Genomic DNA, 19,992 nt, shown 5'->3' on the forward strand with positions numbered 1-19,992 from the left:
TGGTTGAGCATCTGCCTTTCGCTCAGGTCATGATCCTGGGGTCCTGGGAGACTCAGGTCATGATCCTGGGGTCCTGGGAGACTCGATCCCAGGACCTATGTCTCTGCCTCTGCTTATGTCTATGTCTCTACCTCTCTTTGTGTGTCTCTCATGAATAAATAAATAAAATCTTAAAAAAGAAAGGAGAAAGAAAGAAAGAAGAAAGAAAGAAAGAAAGAAAGAAAGAAAGAAAGAAAGAAAGAAAGAAAGAAGAAAGAGGGATCCCTGGGTGGCGCAGTGGTTTGGCGCCTGCCTTTGGCCCAGGGCACGATCCTGGAGACCCGGGATCGAATCCCACGTCGGGCTCCCGGTGCATGGAGCCTGCTTCTCCCTCTGCCTGTGTCTCTGCCTCTCTCTCTCTCTCTCTGTGACTATCGAAAGAAAGAAAGAAAGAAAGAAAGAAAGAAAGAAAGAAAGAAAGAAAAAGAAATTCCTGGTGGCACCTGGTTGACTCAGTTGGTTAAGCATCCAACTCTTGATTTCAGCTCAGGCTCTGATCACAGGGTCGTGAGATGGAGCCCTGTGTCAGGATCCACACTGCGCATGGGGCCTGCTAAAGATTCTCTCCCACTCCATCTCCCCTTCTACTACCACCCACTAAAGTTAAATAAATAAATAAATAAATCTTTGAAAAAAAGTAAATTCTGACAGTTCTCATATGAAAGAAAAAAAACATTTGTGTGTGTGTACGTGTCTGTATGAGAAGAAGATAGATGCCAACCAAATTGTTTGTGGGGGAATTGTTTTGTAATATATGTAAGTCAAGACATTATGCTGTACACCTTGAACCTACAGAGTGCTATATGTCAACTATATCTCAGTAAAACTGGAAAAAAGTTTTAAACTTGTTTTTTAAAAAGGAAACCTGATTTGTAGGCAAAAGAGAGGACAACTGTTACAGCAATGACCTTGAGTATTTATAAAAAGGAATGTAAGCTAGTCCAAAATAGATGACAATGAAAGGTGAGGAAATAGTGTATATTAGTGCTAAGATTCATTGGTAGATATGACAATGGAATCTTGCAGACATTCTCTCTTTGAATGCTTCTAATTTCTCAGTAATATAGAAAGCAAAATCAATGGCTAAGAGTAAAGTCTTATGGATTTGCGAAAGTAGAATAAGGTATGAAATAATAGTCTAGGAAAGATAGTAAAATTAATGTGGGAATGGAGTAAGACAATCTGGTGGAATTGAAGCTCAAAGGAGTTAAATGACCAGAAATTTAAAATATAATCCTGAATGGATAAACAAAATGTGCTACATACACCCAGCCTGAAAAAAGAATGAAATTCTGACACATGCTACAATATGGGCAAACCTTGAACACTTCATGCTAAGCAAAATAAGCCAGTCACAAAAGGACAAATATTGTCTGATTCTGCTTACATGAGGTACCTAGACTAGTCAAATTCAGAAAGACAGAAAGTAGAATGGTGGTTGCCAGTAGTTTGGGGAGTTGAGGAGGGAAGAGCTTTTGTTTAATGGATACAGAGTTCTAGTTCTGGAAGCTGAGGAAGTTCTGGAACTGAGTGGTGGTAATGGATATACTACAGTATAAATGTGCTTAACTCCAATGAATTGTCTACCTCAAAAATGTTTAAAATGGTAGATTTTATGTTACATATGTTCTGTCACAATAAAAAACACTATCTGTCAAGCAAAAATCATCAAATCAAATCAAATCAGACAGCATGGCTTTATGTTCCTCCACAGTCATGTTTAGTCATGCAGACATAGAGCAAGGGGAGAGTTGGATTAAACAACATTGTTTGCTTTTCATGGTCAAGTAAGAAGTTATAATGATAAAGGATGTGATCTAAGACCAAAAAAAAAATGAGGGAATTGAAGGCATAGATGTAGTTACAGGCAAATGCTGGTAGAATTTTACCCAGTAGGACTGAAAAATTATTGGAGTTGAGATAGTCAAGTGCATCAGAAAAAAAGTAGGAGCTGCTATTCAGGGAGTGGGGGCTTGAAGTTGAGATCATGGAAGAATTAAATTGTTGTGTACTGAACGCGCCGAAAACATGACCATGGGAGTGAATGATTTAGGGATGGCTGAAGACACAAGTCATAAGAAAAGAGAAAGTCAAGGACTGAGGAACTGAGGGTATTGGAAGTATCATCTATATAGATAATGAAATTACCAAGAATTAAAACAACCATATTGTTGTAAAGCCAAGAGCTGAAAATTTCAGGGAAGAGTGAGGCAGATGATGACAATAGATGACTACCACAAGGAAGAGTCATGGGTAGTAATGTAGTCTGATGAAATAAGATTTAACACTGAGTGTTTGTAAGAAGAAGGATGATCTAAAATCAACCAAGAGGACATAGAGTCCATTGCAGGCCCAGTGGTATAAGACACATGAAAAAATATATATAGCTATCACTTTGAGGAGGGCTCCAGGAGAAGTGTCCAGACCCAGTTAGAACATAATATTAATGTCACGTTCAGAAAAGAGGTTAGCGATAAAGAGGATTTGCCAGTAACTGGTGTTATGCTCTAATCGACCAAAGACCAAGAGGAACACACCTGTAGTAGGACGAAATCAGAATTATTGACTTGATGCATCAAGGGAAAGTACTTCAGAGGAATCATGGAATTCAGCTTTCAACAAGAGGGAGGGGAGGCATCCTTTATGAGGGTTGGGTTCCTGCTTGAAGGAGTCTAAGGAACATACTTGGAAGCAAGGATCAGTTCTGGATCGGTGGCAGTTTCTGAGGTAAATGTGAAGATGAATTAACTGGGGATTAAATGATGTTCTGAAGTGAGGGTGGCTTAGCAAATGGCTGACTCCAATAATAGATGAATATATATATATATATATATATATATATATATATAACCTGGAAAGCAATGGCTTCTTGGCCTGATTATTCCTCCTGACTATCCTGAGACACATCTGGGGGAAAGTTTCTGAGTATCTAATGAGGTGGGAGAGGTTAGAGATCTCTCTAAAGCTCTCAGAGTCCTGGAGTAACCACCAGGCTTCTTCTGAGAGAGGCCTACAGAGAGGGGGACTTATTTAGAATACACTCTTGACTTCTATGAGAAAGCAGTAAATAAGAAAAAACAGGGCTAGTATAGGTATTACCTCATAGTGAGGAGAAGAGAGCAGCAGAGGAGGAAATAAAAAATTATAAAACAATCAAATCTCACACAATTTAAAGTTATGTGGTATTAAGCCAAATATAACCCAATATGCAGCATATTCCCTGAAGTCATCATATTGTTATAGCAGAGTGTAACTAATATTCATAATGGTGCCCCTGAATTACTAATAAAATAGAAAATTATGGTGACTATGCTCTTTAGAAGGCAATGAGGTAGAGTCAGAATATATTTTATATTTCCTTCTGTTCACAATAAATCATCCATCCATCTTTCTTCACTAGCTCCTTCAGCCTTTCAATTTATTTTTAAACAATTTCCATCAAGAATATTTTTAAAGTATTAAGACAAAAGATAAACCTACAGCTACATAGAAAACTGGGCTCTACAGGCAGACTCTTACCCCAAAGGTTGTCCAGTGAGTGGATTGGAGCATGATATGTCCCCATGTTCACATTCTACCTCTCAATAGATGGGAACAGAACAATGTCGTCTACCAACATCACCCTTAAAAGAAAAATACTGGAGAGTTCAACATAAAACAGTCTTGGCCTACTGGCACTCGCAATGTAGCACAGATGTGTAATATTGAACTCACCCTTGCATATTGTTTGGCAGTTTACTTGTTGCTTTCATATATATTCCACCATTGATTTTCACAAATATCCTGTGAAGACATGTGATCTCATTCAGGAAAGGCAGAAACTGTGCTTCAGGGAGTTTAAGAAACTTGTACAAGATCACATTTCTAATGAGGGGAGGGTGGACTTCCATTCATGTCTCAACCTTCATATCTGTGCAGCCTCTTGGGCAAGGGGAAGAACAGGGAGAGATTGTACAAGTGCTTAAGGAAGGACAACCAAACCCCAGCTCCCTCATACAATCAGGGCCAAAAGGACTGATAAAAGAGAGCAGGAGAAAAAGGAGATGTCTGCACCTCAAACAGGGGTCAGATACAGGAAGCAGCCGAAGTAGGCTAGGGCAAGTTCCTGTTTTGCTTCTTCTCATCCTGAGTGCGATGGATAAAGCCTAAATTCTAGCCCTGCAATCGATCTCACTCAGGCAGTATTTATTTGAGTTTGACCTCAGATTAGTCATTGTGTTGATCTGATTTGACTTGAACTGTGGTCCTAAATCTGAATTCAGTGTTTGTTTGTTTGTTTTTTTTAAATTTTTATTTATTTATGATAGTCACAGAGAGAGAGAGAGAGAGGCAGAGACATAGGCAGAGGGAGAAGCAGGCTCCATGCACCGGGACCCTGATGTGGGATTCGATCCCGGGTCTCCAGGATCGCGCCCTGGGCCAAAGGCAGGCGCCAAACCGCTGCGCCACCCAGGGATCCCTGAATTCAGTGTTTTTATATTGACCAAACTATGTAAGTTCATTTTATATACAAAATAGTGTAGTTTGTCATATTTGGAAATTCTGTCTTTATTTTCACTGTTGTCAGATTTTATTACCTTGGAAAATGTACTGATTGTGTTTAAGAGAGAATAAGATCTCCATTAAAATAAAAGATCCCTAAATATTATGAGCATGTTTCCCTGATTCCTGTAGAGACTATCTTCCCAGATCATTGGGCAAATATGGGTAATCTATATATCCAAATGCATATTGAAGAAACCTAAAGACTCTTTGGAAAATATAAGAAATAAACAGATGTTTCTTAAAGGACATGGAGAACAAGTGGAATTAAAATGTAAGAATTACAGTTTCTAATGTCCCTTAAATATGCTTAGATTACTGTATTACTTGTTGCTTTGCTTCGATATACTAAGCATTTGCTGTATACCAGGGCCTGCCCTCACGTGGTTTACAGGAAGCCATATCCATATGAAGAAATGTGACCTGAAATCTATGGGGTATGGTAGGAACACAAAAAATAACATAGTAACTTATATACTAGATTATGGGAAAAGTTTTATCAGCAAATATGCCATAGGATCTGAATCTCAGTGTCTGCTATGGAAATTGGGAGGAATGCAAACTACTGGATGAGTTTGTTCATGATAAAACTGCCTATGACAGGAATCCAAAAATGTAGAATGGAATAGAGAACTAGGTTAGGAGAGAAAGAAGAAAGACCATGAAAAGCTCTTTGTGTCATGAAAATAAGCTTGAACTTCATTCTTTCAATAATATTCTTAACAGGGCAAGCTAACTGCTACAACTCTCAATTCCAGTATTTTGGAAGAAATTTCATAGCAATATTATAACTTACTCAAATGTAATAATACATGTGTGGGTGGTAGGATAATGTTTGCAATGGCACAATAATGAACTAATTGTCAGATCTTGCTCATTGCCCTTAATTTTTACTTGTTTGATGATTAACAGTTTTTCCTGTAGGCCAATGATTCAAGATAATTATGTGGTTCCATTTTTGTTAGGTATCCAAGTTCAATATGTATGGGGAAGATTTATTCTGCATCTGTTGGGAATACTTTATAATAATTATTGAGCATGTAATATCCTCTAGGGTCTGAGCTAAGTGCTTTGTATATAGATAATTTCATCTTCAAAATTCTTGTATTAAGTAATACTATTTTTCACATTTCTCAAGTGAAGAAACTAATATACTCAGAAAGTATAAATAGTTCATCCAGGGTGATACCTCATGAATGGAAAATTGGAACTTGAACCCAAGTTTCACAGATAGCAAAGACCGTATTCATATATATTAAACCACTCCTAGGAACAGAAATATAAATAGTTACATTTCCTTCCCTCAGGGAGAATATAATTTAGTGTAATAAATAGTCAACTATAAAAGAGAGAGTAAATGCACCCTATAAGGGCACAGTAGATGAAAACCTGCCATAGACTTGAGTCCCTGAGGAATGTTTTCCATGGGATGGGACCTGGAAAATGAAAGATAAAAAGAAGAAGGATATTTCAGGTTAAATGGAGAGAGAAACAAGAGCATAATGTCTGTGAAAAACCACAAGTAGTTCCATGGGACTTACAGGACCTGTGACATTACGGGGGATGGCATCAGAACCTTGCACTAAGACACATACTGTCCAGACACTGTTGGAGCCTCTTGATTTGGTCCTTCATACACACTCTATCTAGCATCAATTTAATCCAAAAGAATACAAATACAAAGTTAGAGGTCAATGACTTGCTAAAATCCCTAAATTATGAGCTGCAGGAATAGCTTCTGATAAAATACGACCAGGAAAGTATATGGTTTCTAAGAGCTGCAAACATCTGCTGACATGTACCATGAATGTGTTGACCTCTGTCTAAGGCTATACGTACAGTTGACCTTTTCATACCTCCAGGTTTTCACCTTTAGTGGTCAGGCATTTCAAGTTTATGCATATTAAGGGAACCAGCCTAAATGCATGTCAGTGAAGTCTGTAGAATCATCAGAAATTATCAGACAGGTTTTCTGAATCATAATTTTCAGGATTGTGGAATATCATTCAATGTTATCAACTCTAGTAAAAGGGCCAGAACCAGAAAAGGGAGTGCAGCTATTAAGATAAATAAATAAAATTCAACATAGTTGTCTGGGTTGTGTAGTACTGGGCTAGAAAGTATGATTTAGCACTAACTTTAAAAAGTTATTAATTTTTAAATTTTAAATTAACCTTCAAGTAACCTTGAATAAGCCCTCAAGACTAAGATGTTTAGCTTTACAAACTTGTGTCACCAATCCTCCCTCAACCACCAACAGGAGGAAAACTCTATGATTTCCACAAGGAGTTTGCTATTTGGGATGCAGGCGTTTAAAACCCTCTCCAACGTGCTCCTGTTTAGACAAATGAAACAGGGAATGAGCAAAGAATTGTGCTATAATAGAGCTCAGAGAGGCTACCTAATGTGCCTCTGAAATAAGGCCCAAGAGCTGTGGAGTCTTCAATTATTTATTTTTCTCACCCACTGATGCACACATCTATAGTTTTAATGTATGTGAATTTTTTTAAAATCTCTGCTGTCAAAATAATGAAGATACAACACTTGGAACAGTTTGCTCCATTTACAAGTTAAATTTAACCTCTTAGATTAAATTTTGGGCTGTCTTACAGGTACCTCCTAATTACTAGCAACATTCTACAGCTAAAGAGCAAATCTTTCACAACTATCCCTTTATCTGTTTAGTTCCATAAATCCCAAGAAATGCACCCTGACTTCAACTGATCAGTTATAAATCAGGCTATGTAGAGGAGCGGAAAATAAGAGTAAAAAGCAACATGCTTGATAAATGAAAGAGAATTTCATAAAAGTTGAGGTGTAGGAAAGTCATAAAGGATAAAGCAGCATTACAGGACTCCTTTCTCTGGCATACATTACTTTCCAAATGAAATTGTAACTAAGCTTCAACAAGCCATTCCTCCATGTGTAATTCAGCTGCTTCTATTCAATGGGGCTCATGATAAAACCAGTTAATTCTATGGAATTAGCCCATTATTATCCCTCCTTTCTTGTCAAATGAGTCCTCTGATTGGAGGCAATGTCATGAAAAAAATACCAAGTCAATGGCCAAGGCGCCCCATAGCATGCTATCCCATAGCATAAATGCACTAATAGCGGTGTTAGCAGAAGCACACTGGGCAAGAAATACAAATCCGTGCCCAGATCATGAAAGATTAAGTTTTGTCCCCTCCATGAGGAACAGGCATGGTATCATACAATCAACCTTCTATCAGGTAGCTGGCCTGTAACCCAGAGAATAGTCCAGGATGAGTACCATAAACCAGTAGCATTTGTTGGGTCAGCCTTGATGAGAGGTCCTAAGTTATCAAACATCTCCTTGAGGCAACAGAAACTGTCATCAAAAGTCTTTTTTACAGGATAAGGCAGGTTCTTTGAGATAAAGGAAAGATTTTTGCCTTTGCCAGCAGAAGAGGATTTGAGTCAACCTTGTCTGTGTGTCTGCCCAAAGGATTCTTTCCCATATTTCAGAGTCCCCATGCTTCTCCTTTATTATTCTTACGTTATCTAATAGACCTGACAATGCTGAACATTTTAATTGGGGCTGAATTTCCGTGCCCCTTCCGGCTAGGTCCATTACTTTGTCAGTTGTATCTGACCTGCCACAATAAGATATATAGCACTCTTAAATAGCCTTTGAGGCTGTTTGGCTTTTTGATACATATTCTAAGCTTTAAAATTCTCCATTTCCTAGTATACACTCTCTAGGACCCTAACTTTTAATCATTATTGCCGTGATAGCAACTAAGTTCACAACTGATCTCTCAATGCCTTGCCCTCTACCTGCACCTAACCCCACGCCACTACTATGAATTTTGAGATAATCATATTGCTACTGTATGCTAAAAATTATCCATGTCCCATGCCCCCAGCAAGAACATTCTCTTGATCTAAGCGAGCAATTCACTCCCAGTACCCTTTCTAATCCCTGGTGCCAATTACTACAGACAGGTTTTGGCCCCAAAATAATGAAGTCTCAAATTTGTTATGTGAGGAGAATTTCATGAATGGAATCTGTTTACAAAGGTATAGACAGTTTGTAAGGAAGCAATAAAAGGTAGTATAGTGTGCTAGAGCCAGTAATAGTGTGGAAATGCTAATCCTCGCAGGCCTGAAACAATGAGGATTATAAGGAATATCTACTAGAATCCATGAGACAGACAGACAAACACACACACACACAGAGAAAGAGAGAGAAGGAAGGAGGGAGAGCATTGCTTAGAGAGGGCTACCTAAAAGGAGCTGTGAATTTTAGACAAAGGATACATTCATTTTTTGACACAATGCCACCATGTAGAAACTAGAGGAATAATTTTTCCTCTCTTTCTCTCTCTGACCTATACTGCAAGTATTCCCACTGTCCGAACCCAAACTGAAGCCAGAGGACAAGAAACCCCAAAGCAGTCCATCCAGGGTAGTCTCCCAGGACACAGTCCACGGTAGAGAAGGATAGATGGTGAATCTGAATGGTCAAAGGCAAGATCTTGCATAGTAACTGAAATTCTCCATTTTAAACAAATTCAATCAGATGTATAGGCCAAGCAACATACATTTTTTCCCAGTCATCCCCCTCCCTAGCAGTATTTTTGCCTACACATTTGCAGATCCTTAAGAAATAAATCAAGGTACGTACTTAGAATAAAAATTATCAGTGTTGTTATGTTTTTTTTTTTTTGTTTTTTTTTTATTTATGATAGTCACACAGAGAGAGAGAGAGAGAGAGAGAGAGGCAGAGACATAGGCAGAGGGAGAAGCAGGCTCCATGCACCGGGAGCCCGATGTGGGATTCGATCCCGGGTCTCCAGGATCGCGCCCTGGGCCAAAGGCAGGCGCCAAACCGCTGCGCCACCCAGGGATCCCTGTTGTTATGTTTTATTATTAAATTCTGTGCTCTGAGTACAAATAAGAACAAAATTCCTATCAGTAGACACAAAATCATGGTAAATACTATAATCAAAGTGTTTCATTCAGAATAATTTTTCATCTTCTAGCTAAAGAGATAAGAATAAAAAAGGATAAGATATTTATATCTCATGTATTTCTATAATCATTTACTGCTTTCCATCTTTGCCGTATTTTTCTTCTTTTGAGTAGCTTCACTTGTGGTCTAACTGTTTTAAGGATATCTTCCTTCATTGTAAATATAATACCTGTATTTTCAGTAAACAAAATTTATTTCAATCTCCATCCATAATATGTAGATCATTTTGACCTGGTTCATAAAGGCATACATTCAATGTGCATAAACACAAGAGCAAATAAAAACTACGACAAATTAAGAGGCAGTTCCAGGTAAGACCTAAAGTTTCTGCTAAATAAATAAATAACATGTTGATTAGAGTATTAGTTGATGGGATGTCTTTTAAAAGTGATACATCCTGGGACACCTGGCTGGCTCAGCAGTTGAGCATCTGCCTTTGGCTCAGGACATGATCCCAGAGTCCCAGGATGGAGTCCCACATCGGGTTCCCCGCAGGGAGCCTGCTTCTCCCTCTGCCTCTGTCTCTGCCTCTCTTTCTGTATCTCTCATGATTAAGTAAATAAAATCTTTATAAAAATGAAAATAAAATAAAACTGATACATCCTGAAGATGACAGATAAGTTATTCCTCAAAGGCAGCACTGTACTGATTAAACTCAGTGGTTAAATAATCAAAATTAGCATCCTGATTTCACAACATTAATTGGATATCCACTGTATGACAGATATTGTGCTAGAAGGTGATAGTCTAGTTGAAGAAACTAATTTTTAAGCAAGTACTTATAAATCCATGTGAATCAAGGAATAATCTATCAAATCATGTCTCTAGCCCTTCCAACAATTTATTTTTTCGCAACCATGTAACTTGACTCTGGTCTGCTTTGCTCACTGTTCTCCATCTTCCCCAGAAATATGTTCTCTTTTCTTCCTTTCCAATCATACTTCATCTTCAAAGTTAACTCAGGCTCTATGTGACAAAGGCTGTTAATTCGCCTCCAAATTAATTCTTACCTCCCTGCTGAGAATATATCTTTACCAGATTTCTCTGCCTCCCTTACTCTCAGTTGGGGCCCCTAAGAAAGAGGACCACCCAATGGAATGTGAGTGGGTTAGTATGAACCACTCATGAGTATAACCTAACAAGTGTCCAGCATTCAGTGCTTCATGCTCCTTCCTACAACCAAGAGACTGGGATGGTAATATCCAGATTGACTTTAGAAGCCATGTATTAAAAGTGCAACTTGGGCCATTAGCCTGGATTCTTGATAACTATATGGAACCAAGAAGCCTTTGTACTATTACATGAGCAAACAACAAATTACTAATATGTTGAAACTCACATTTTGGTTTCTATTCATTACAACAACTCAACTTATGCTAACCGGCCTCTTCCATTAAACTACTTATGGTCATTCCCTTTCACACCCATTGAGCCTTTGTACATTACACCATACATTCCAACACTCATTTGTGACCTCATTTTTTTTGGTATAACATTTTTTTAGGTACGCTTCTTGCATTTTATAGTTCCCTAATTCCTTAAACCAGGGATCATCTTATCCCTGAGCATCAACCAGGAGTTTTAGCATAAAGAAATATGATTATCAAGCCAAAAGCATTAAGTAAAACTTCGTTGTGTAGTGAAGTATTAATTTTCCCAAAAAAGAGATCTGCCCAACTCCTGGGAAGTAGGCTTTAAATTCTTAGAATTTCCTGAAGGGTAGGAGTGTCTTTGGTATTCATATAGCTTATGCTACCTAGTAGACTCCTGGTGAGTTTCCAGATAGCTTATGTTAATGAAATGACTCACGATGTTAGCTCGACACATCAGAAAGAATAACCATGTGCTTTGACTTGGAGTTTTGAACCATGTGATATCAGCTTGGCCTCCAGGGAAATGAAGGGGCAGGAGACTGAGTTCAACCATGAGGTGAGGATTTGATCAATCATACCCAGGTAATGAAGCTTCAGTAAAAATCTGGACACAAAACTTCCTGGGTTGGCAATATTGTCATACACTGAAGATTCAAAAGTAACATGCCCCTAGAGCATGGAAGCTTCAAGCTTAGAACCCTCCCAGATGCAGATTCCTCCTGCAATGTCTCTTCTGTTGTCCAATTCTGATGTGTGTTTTTTTCTGTAATAAAATTATAATCATAAATGTAGAGCTTTCATGAGTTCTGTGATTCATTTTCAGCTAATTTCAATACCTGAGGGAGTCCATGGGGACTTGTAGCCAACTGATATGAAGTCATGCTGGCCCTGGGGACTCCCAGACTTACGGCTGGTGTCAGAAGTCTTAAGTAGATGTGGCCTCCAGACTGGAGGATTGTGCCCTTAACTTCAAGGTTAGCTAACTCTGGGTACTTGCAAATTCTAAATTTGAATTTAAAAAAAAAAAAACATCAGTATGTGCATAGGGTGAAAAGTAAGAGCCCCTTCCCCCACCCCCACTTCCACAACCCTGTGCCTCTAGGGGGCATGGCAGGGGTGAGAGGGGAACAGATGGGAGGCTGTGAGCCCCAGAAGGCAAGTGGCCAGAGTCCCACCTACTGAAGCCCAGCCCACGATACTTGTGATTTGACCAAATGTTTTCAGCTAATGGTTTAACAGAAAATGCTTAGACAGACTTCTTGCCCTTGAAAATCGCCACCACATTCTCAGCCAATGTAAGCCCTGTTACCAAACAACAAAAATACAGCACCTCCCAATTTTATTCAATCAGCAAAGACAAAACCTATTTTTTTGTTTATCAGAAATGTTAAAAGTGTACCTGTAGCAATTTTGAACAAAGCACATTAAGCTTTGTGAGATAAACTGAGGTGAAAGTGTATAAAACAAATATACAAACGTCACTGTAATGACCAAGGTAGCTAGTGTTCATCAGGGAAAGCTAATCAGAAGGTTTGCCTGGTTATATCATATTTATGTTTCTCTTATCTATTCTAATTCAGGGGAGGGAGAAGGTGGGAGAGAGGACCAGGATAGAGAGGAGGGGATGGTAGACCAATGCCTTGTGCCTGGTGACAAATTAAATAAAACACATCAAATAAAAAAAAAAAAAAAGTATGAATCACAATTTTTTACTCTTAAAAAATAAACTATGTTTTCCCACTCTACCCACTGAAAAGGTCTAGAAACAATGATAGCCCAGTAGTAGTAATATCTCTATTTCCCAGATTCTGATCTTTAAATAACAATTCTGAGCAGGCTTCTTCGATTATTCCATATCAAGAACATAGATATACCCCACAGACTGGATCATTTTGCTGTACCAGAAAGTAAAAAGCTATCAAAGACAAACGAGATTAATGTCAAAAGGACATGGAAGTCAACATAAAGGGGCTCACAATAACCTCATAATAGAACAATTTAAACATCAAAAGGAATAGCAACAATAAATTGAAATTCATCTTATGAAAACAAAATTTCATGGCTTCATGATTATATTTCTCTAAATAAACTTGTTGTTCACTATCAGATATTGCTAGGGCACCAACTCCTTATTCTGAACATTGAAAAACAAAAGGGAACATTAAGGATTTTTCTTCTTTTCCTGTACAAATAGAATTCTGGAGAGCAAAGTAGTTGAGGTAATACTTTTATTTAAAGAAGACTTCCAGGTAAAAAATACAGAAAGGAAACCAAATTAGAAAATCATCTTTCTTATCTCTCTTACTTTTCCTTCCTCTTCCCCTTTTCCTGCCACTTCCCTCCCCTTCCCTTCCCTCTCACTTACCCCTCTCTTTCCTTCCCAAACAATCCAGTCCTAGAGTCATTAGTTAGGCCATTGCAAGTAGGCATCCAGGCTTGAGGACAGAGGGAGACATGCTGTTCCACAGTGGAATGTTGTTTGCTGCTACATAACAAGTGACCTCAAACTGAGAGACTTAAAACCACACATCTATTATCTCACAGTTGCTATGCATCTGAAGTCCAGGCACAGCTTAACTGGATTCTCTGCTTAGGGTCTCACAAGGTCAACATCAAGCTTTCAGCAGGAGCTGCGGGCTTATCTGACTTGAGAAGGATCCACACTCATCTCACTCAAGCTGTTGGTAGAATTCAGTTCTCTCTAACAGTCTAAAGGCATCGATTTCTTGCTGGCTATTGATAGGAGGCCACCATCAGCTCCTAGAGGCTTTCCACAGTTCCTTTTCACACAGGCTTCCCCAACACGGACACTTGCTTCCTTGTTGCCAGAAATACATACTGAAGTATTAGGGAATGGATGGGCTTCACATCATTAGCAAACTCTCAAAGACATAGGAAGAAACAATCTTCTTTCTATATTGTACTTCCAAATTTTCAGTAAGTTTAAGAATTGTTTGTTTTTTTTAAGAATTGTTTTTTAAAAAGCTTTTTAATAGGGGTGCCTGAGTAGCTCAGTCAGTTGAAAGTCAGACTCTTGATTTCAGCTCAGGTCATGATCTTAGGGTTAATCGAGCCCTACCTCAGGCCCTATGCTTGGCAGGAGATCTGCTTGAGATTCTCTCTTTCTCTCTCTCTCAAATAAATAAATCAATCTTTAACTTAAAAAAATAATAAATTACAACCACAATTCAGTGATGAATCCAGACAACGATCAGCAATGGGAGCTAAAACTACAAGGTATCCTGTAACTACAATATCTTATAGTTTAAAGTTCCATAGCCTCTTCTTTGTAATGGAGGGCTTAGGCTAACTTCGCCTAAACCAACTGATTAATCTCAGTGTAATTAATCATTAATCAATAAAGGAGAACAGGCTTCAGGATGTGATGTGTTATGAAGCACACGGAAGCTACTATGAAGTATTCTCTCACAGTTTGGATCTGAGAGGCATAGTTTGCCTCTAGTTCTAATGACTAGTAAACAGGAAACATGGAAGAAAGCAGACATTTAATAACATCACAAGGAAACAATCAGTCAAATCCAGAATGTAGAACATTCTACTGGACAAATTAACTGGTTTCTCCAACAAATCAATTAAAAAAAAAAGAAAGAAAGAAAGAAAGAAAGAAAGAAAGAAAGAAAGAAAGAAAGAAAGAAAGAAAAGAAGAAAAGAAAAGAAAAGAAAAGAAGAAAAGAAAAGAAAAAAAAGAAAAAAGAAAAAAAAGAAAAGAAAAGAAAAGAAAGAAAAGAAAAGAAAAGAAAAGAAAAGAAAAGAAAAGAAAAGAAAAGAGGTATATAAAGGAAGAATTTAGTGTAATAAGAGACTTTAGAGATATAATAACTAAATGTAATTATGGACACATCACTGTGATCATGAGAAAAATGTAAAGACTACTTATAAATGATATGAAGGAATTATTGTTAAATTTGATAGAAATGATTACTACATGATAGCTACATTTTAAATTTCTCTTTATATGTTAGAAATGTGGGGCAGTGTATTTATTTGTAGAATGGTATGATGTTTCAGATTAGCTTCAAAACCAACCAACAAGATAAAAGGTGATAAAACATTGGCAAAGGTTGATAATTTTTGAAGAGAGATGTAGGTTCATTATACTAGTCTCTCCTTTTTTGTGTATTTTTGAAATTTTGCATTTGAAAAAAAAATCTATATAAAAAATTAACCTGTTGTTTTTCTTAAAATGGCCTTGAATTTATTTATTCTCCTTTAACAATATAGGACATCAAATGTTCACATGGAAATTTGAGCTGAAGAAAGGACACAGGGAAGTTTTGGCTTGTTTTAAATGGTTCAAAACTTTGAGTAATATGGGAATAAGGAGGTGACATGGCATGGATCAATGGAGAAGAAAACAGCTAGTAACCTGAAAAGAGAAGGTATAAATTTACATTACACATATATACCCTCCCTGACAAAAGGACCCTTAGTTAAGACTGGGAAGAGCCATTGTCAGTGATAATCTTGCTAAAGGAAGAAGACTGGTGGAGCAAGATTATGATGGGATATACTTTGGATATGATAAAGTCCGACTTGTGTTTAGGAAATAACAAGGTGTAAGTCACACACCTGGCCGGCCCTTCAGATAAGGCCCTCTTGATTCTCCATATCAAGCAGCCATCCCAAACTTCATCAGAAATTCCGAGAAGTTCCTTTGCATGCATCCCTGATAGAAAGAGTCCTAGCAGACTTTCCAGAAGACTTAGAGTAAAGAGGTCATTACAAGCCCCAGGAGAGACTAATTCAATTACTACAACATGAAATTGTTGTGAGGATGTCCACAGCTTGTCTACAGGTCCAGATTTGGAGACAGATGGCTTCAGAGGTCTGAGATGGACTCTCTGCTAAGGAATCAGTTATCAAGCCTTCCAGAGCCATAGGACTAAATTCTTTATATTCTAAATAAATATAAATGTCCCAGCAAGGTGGGGAATAAATTTCTTTGTCAGAAATGAATTAAAAATCTAGAAATGTGTTTCATCGAAAAATAAAATTACTCGATAAACCAAGAGCCTATTTTTTTTTTTTTTAGAATTTCTTTTAAAAACTTATCTTAGTCCAAACACAAATCTCTTCTTTACAGTGGGGACCTGAAGAATATCTTTAACACAGTAAGCACCCAATAACTGGTCTAATATAAATGAAAGCAAGATTGCAAATAGAAGGGCATAGAAGCTCATCAGGCTTAAACCATGAATATTTTCAATTTAAAAACAGCAACACAAAAATCCCTATTGAATTCTTTCATCAACAATTGACAGGGATCATTATGCCCAATCTAAAACTGCTAAATCTGAATATCAAAGAGTTTAATGTAGCTTGCCCCAAGCCACTCAACTGTTACTACTTAATAGTAAAACAAATAGCTGCAAATTAAAAACCCAAGTTTCCAGCAGCCTTTTGCGTTCGACCTTTTCTTTTGTCTTTTCCCTTAAATGGCTGAGTAGGAGAATAAAGGTAATCTTTGGAAGTGAGATAGATGGACAGAGCAATTCAAAACAAATATAGAGTGGATCAAGTTTCCTACAGAGCAGAGAAACATTACAGAGATATCACTGTGTGTAGAATGACTCTTATGGGCTTAATATTTCATATTAACTTTTTTCCCTGCTGAAATTTATTTTAGAAAATTCAAGCTAAAACATCGTGTTTGGATCCAGGTGTGTCCTTTACCTTTGACCTCAATAGGAGTTCTACACATATGAAAGTAGAAATTGGCTTTTTACAGTAGATCAATAAAAGCTCCCTGGGAGTGAGCCGAATGCCTCCCAGAAACACTTCTGTCTTTACATCTCATAAAATGACCTTGATATCTGGAAGGAAAAATATTCTATTTTCCCATCCACTTCTATTTTCCCATATCACAGAAACTGCACATTGCTTATACTATGCAGTACCCCATGACAGCTGGGAGAGAGATTTATCACATTCTGATACTTTTCAGTTTAGAGAGGTCTTGCTGCTGTTCCATTTCACTTGCATGCAGCTCAAGAATAGAGAAATTGGACTCAAATATTCACTGTAACTAGATATTCCACCAAGGAAATCAGTAAATATGTCCTCTGTCCTGTTTTCTCAACTTTCCTTCCTTCATTTCCATCTACCCTTATTTAATTCTCTTTCTCCATAAATGTACAAAATTGGACATACTATATTTCACAACTGTGCTTACTAAATTTCAGCTATCAGCACTTATTATGGATAAAAAGACCTCTTTTTGGGCAAGTCGACACAAATAACTACAACTTTCAAGTAAATTACGGTAGATTTAAGGAAAGCATTGTAGATTCTATTTTCACAAATCATGATTTCCTGGAAAATATTTAGACTCAAAGAATGCTGTCCCTGGCTTTCCAGGAAATAAATAATTTCATTATTTAGCTACCATACCATGGCTTTGCTTGGAAACATAACTTGAGGAAAACTCACGTAATGGGAATTTGGATATCTTGATCCACATACTCTCAGAATTATACTTTCTATAAAAAGCAGTAACTAGGACTTAAAAGGGGAAAAAAAACACAGACTTCAGTTTAAAAACCTTGGCTGCCTCCTTTCATTTTCTCAGTATCTTTTAATAACTAGCGCTCACTTCAAGGTCGTGCCTGTGTGCACAATTAGAGCAGTGCTATGGTAAATCCAAGGCAAACTTAGCAGTTTCGAGGTGGGACATGAAGACATACACCTCTCCTCAGCCTTATTTTAGGTTTTGTACCTAGGACTCTCACGTCAGGCACGTTAGTTGGTGAGTTCAGGCATTTGCTAAGCCTAAACTCACTCATAGCCAGCTCATTCTTCTATCTAAATCTTTGTTTATACCCTTACGTTTGAATTATCTATAACTATGCCCTCAATGTGGTAGTCATTAGCCACGTGTGGCCATTTAAATGTTCATTATAATCAACTGAAATTAATTTAATATAATTATATATTAAATATAATTTGATTAATAATTTTATTTAATTTATATTATATATATATATATATATATATATATATAGCTAGTGGGTACCATACATACAGTGCAGATATAGAATTCTTTCATCATCAAAGAAAGTTCTATTAGACAGAGATTATCTATATTGCTTTTAACTTTGTGCATACTACCTCTTCCTGTCTCTACAAAACAACATAACTCTCTCCAGCTAAATCTCCTACATCTTGCAGAGCTGCTACTCTACTGATGATTCTCAGTAGTCTGAACGCCACTGCTCTTATTTCAATGCCACTTGTCATCCCAATACTATTTTGTATTACTAAGCTCTTCTGTATAGATCTCATCAATTATATTCATTCAGTCTTCAAATATTCCTCAAATATCCTACATCATAGACACTGTTCTGAGTCCTGGGAGATGATATTTCAAAATAGATAAGGGCATGAGCTTCTTGAAAACAGAGCCAATATTTCTTTGACTTCTCTAGTGTTTAGAACAAAGTAAGGACACAATAAGTGAATGAAAAAGATACTTATTAAGCAGCTACAGAAGTCTAAGTGCTAAAATAAATAAAGAAGCAAACAATAAAAATAAGGAATATTTCTACAGGAAGAAATTCGATGCCTTCCCACTGGGTCTATATCCTGAGTGCTCATCCTTCCCACAGAGTGTACATTCTTAACCTAGTGCATCATTTTCAGAACTTTTCTTTTAACATTGAATTACTGAGGCAATTGACTCAACAAGCTATGTGTTGAGCTCTTTCACAGAAGAGAATATTCGTTTTAATCATAACAGAAGAAATATATTAGTTACAGTTAAGGCTAAAATACTTTAACAAAGATTTTTTTTAACCCATGATTATATAATATACAGTTAACTTCTTTCTCATATAATAATCCAAGGGGAGCATTCAAGGTTGTCAGGGTAGTTCTGATCCACAAGATCCTTTAGATTATAGCACTCTTTTAGCTAGTTGCTCCACCACTCACCTAATGTATAATTTTCATCTACATGCTTGAAACTGGATCAAAAACACATTATGTTCATAAAACAAGGAGCAACAGGGAGGAAATCCAGAATATTTTTAATTTTTAAGCAATGAGACAGAAGCTCTCTGTATCACATCTATTCCCATCCCACCAGTGAACTTGATCATGCAGGAACTCTCAACCAAAAGAATTCTGAGAAATGTAGTCTCTAGCTAGATGGCTATAGGCTCCCAAAAAATGGAATGGTAAGAGGAAGGGGAGCCTTCCAGTGAAATACTTTAGCTGTACTATCCAGAGAAACTATTTTCTTAGGTTATTAGTCCGTTTATACATAACACTTTAAGAAACTACCAAAAGAATCATAATTCTAAACATATGCCTGGTGAAGAAAGCATTATCATGTTCTATTCAGGATTCAATTGGTATTTTCTAAATACCCTAGAATAAAACTGATAAAAGGAATGCTTACTAATTAATAGTAGGTCTTAATAAGTGCTGTTGACTTACTCTATTACTAGTTTCTAAAATGTATACAATATATGAACCTGCCTCAAAGAGCAAATGACTACGAAGTAGACCAGCAGAATGCAGTGTATGCATTTAGAATGCACAGTGCATTTAGCATACACTCAGATAAAACTACGAAGTACACAGTATACGTCACCTCTTCTTTTTCTCTATTTTAATACTCAGCATCTTCCCAGGAACAACACCAAGTCTTAAAGGCTTTTTAAATAAAAACACCAGTGCTCTGAAAATTCTTCTCCACAAAGAAGAAAGATTTTATCCGAAAATCCTTAATACCTGAGCATAAATTTGTTCAAGTGATATTCTCCAAAGAATATTCATGCTTTAGTGGAGGTCTTGGGGGAAAAGAACAACTCAAATGACTGATTTGCAATGCTTGTATTTCGGGATTCAAACTCCTATCTAAAAGAAGTCTTTAAAGCAATCTGATCCTTACTGGTTGTTCCAAGCCATGCAATATAAGGATTATAGAGGGAATATAAATCATTATAATCTACATACAGCTTGACCTGATTATACTCACATTATTTCAGTAGTAACGTTTGCATCCTCTATTCCTTG

At 37.2% G+C, this 19,992-nt stretch overlaps 1 long non-coding RNA gene across 2 annotated transcripts in view; it reads right to left on the bottom strand.

Annotated features, from left to right (window-relative positions):
- Positions 1-13,435, bottom strand: part of LOC144292712 (uncharacterized) — a 71,682-nt gene extending 58,247 nt beyond the window's left edge. The window contains exon 1 of one of the 2 annotated variants that reach the window (XR_013360054.1): positions 13,319-13,435. This is a non-coding gene — a long non-coding RNA (uncharacterized LOC144292712). Of the gene's footprint in view, positions 1-1,426; positions 1,510-13,318 lie in introns of those variants that run through there. The other variant, XR_013360057.1, reaches the window with a different exon arrangement.
- Positions 13,436-19,992: the final 6,557 nt, after the last annotated feature.

This window comes from Canis aureus, chromosome 2, assembly GCF_053574225.1.
Source record: "Canis aureus isolate CA01 chromosome 2, VMU_Caureus_v.1.0, whole genome shotgun sequence".
Lineage (NCBI taxonomy): Eukaryota > Metazoa > Chordata > Mammalia > Carnivora > Canidae > Canis > Canis aureus.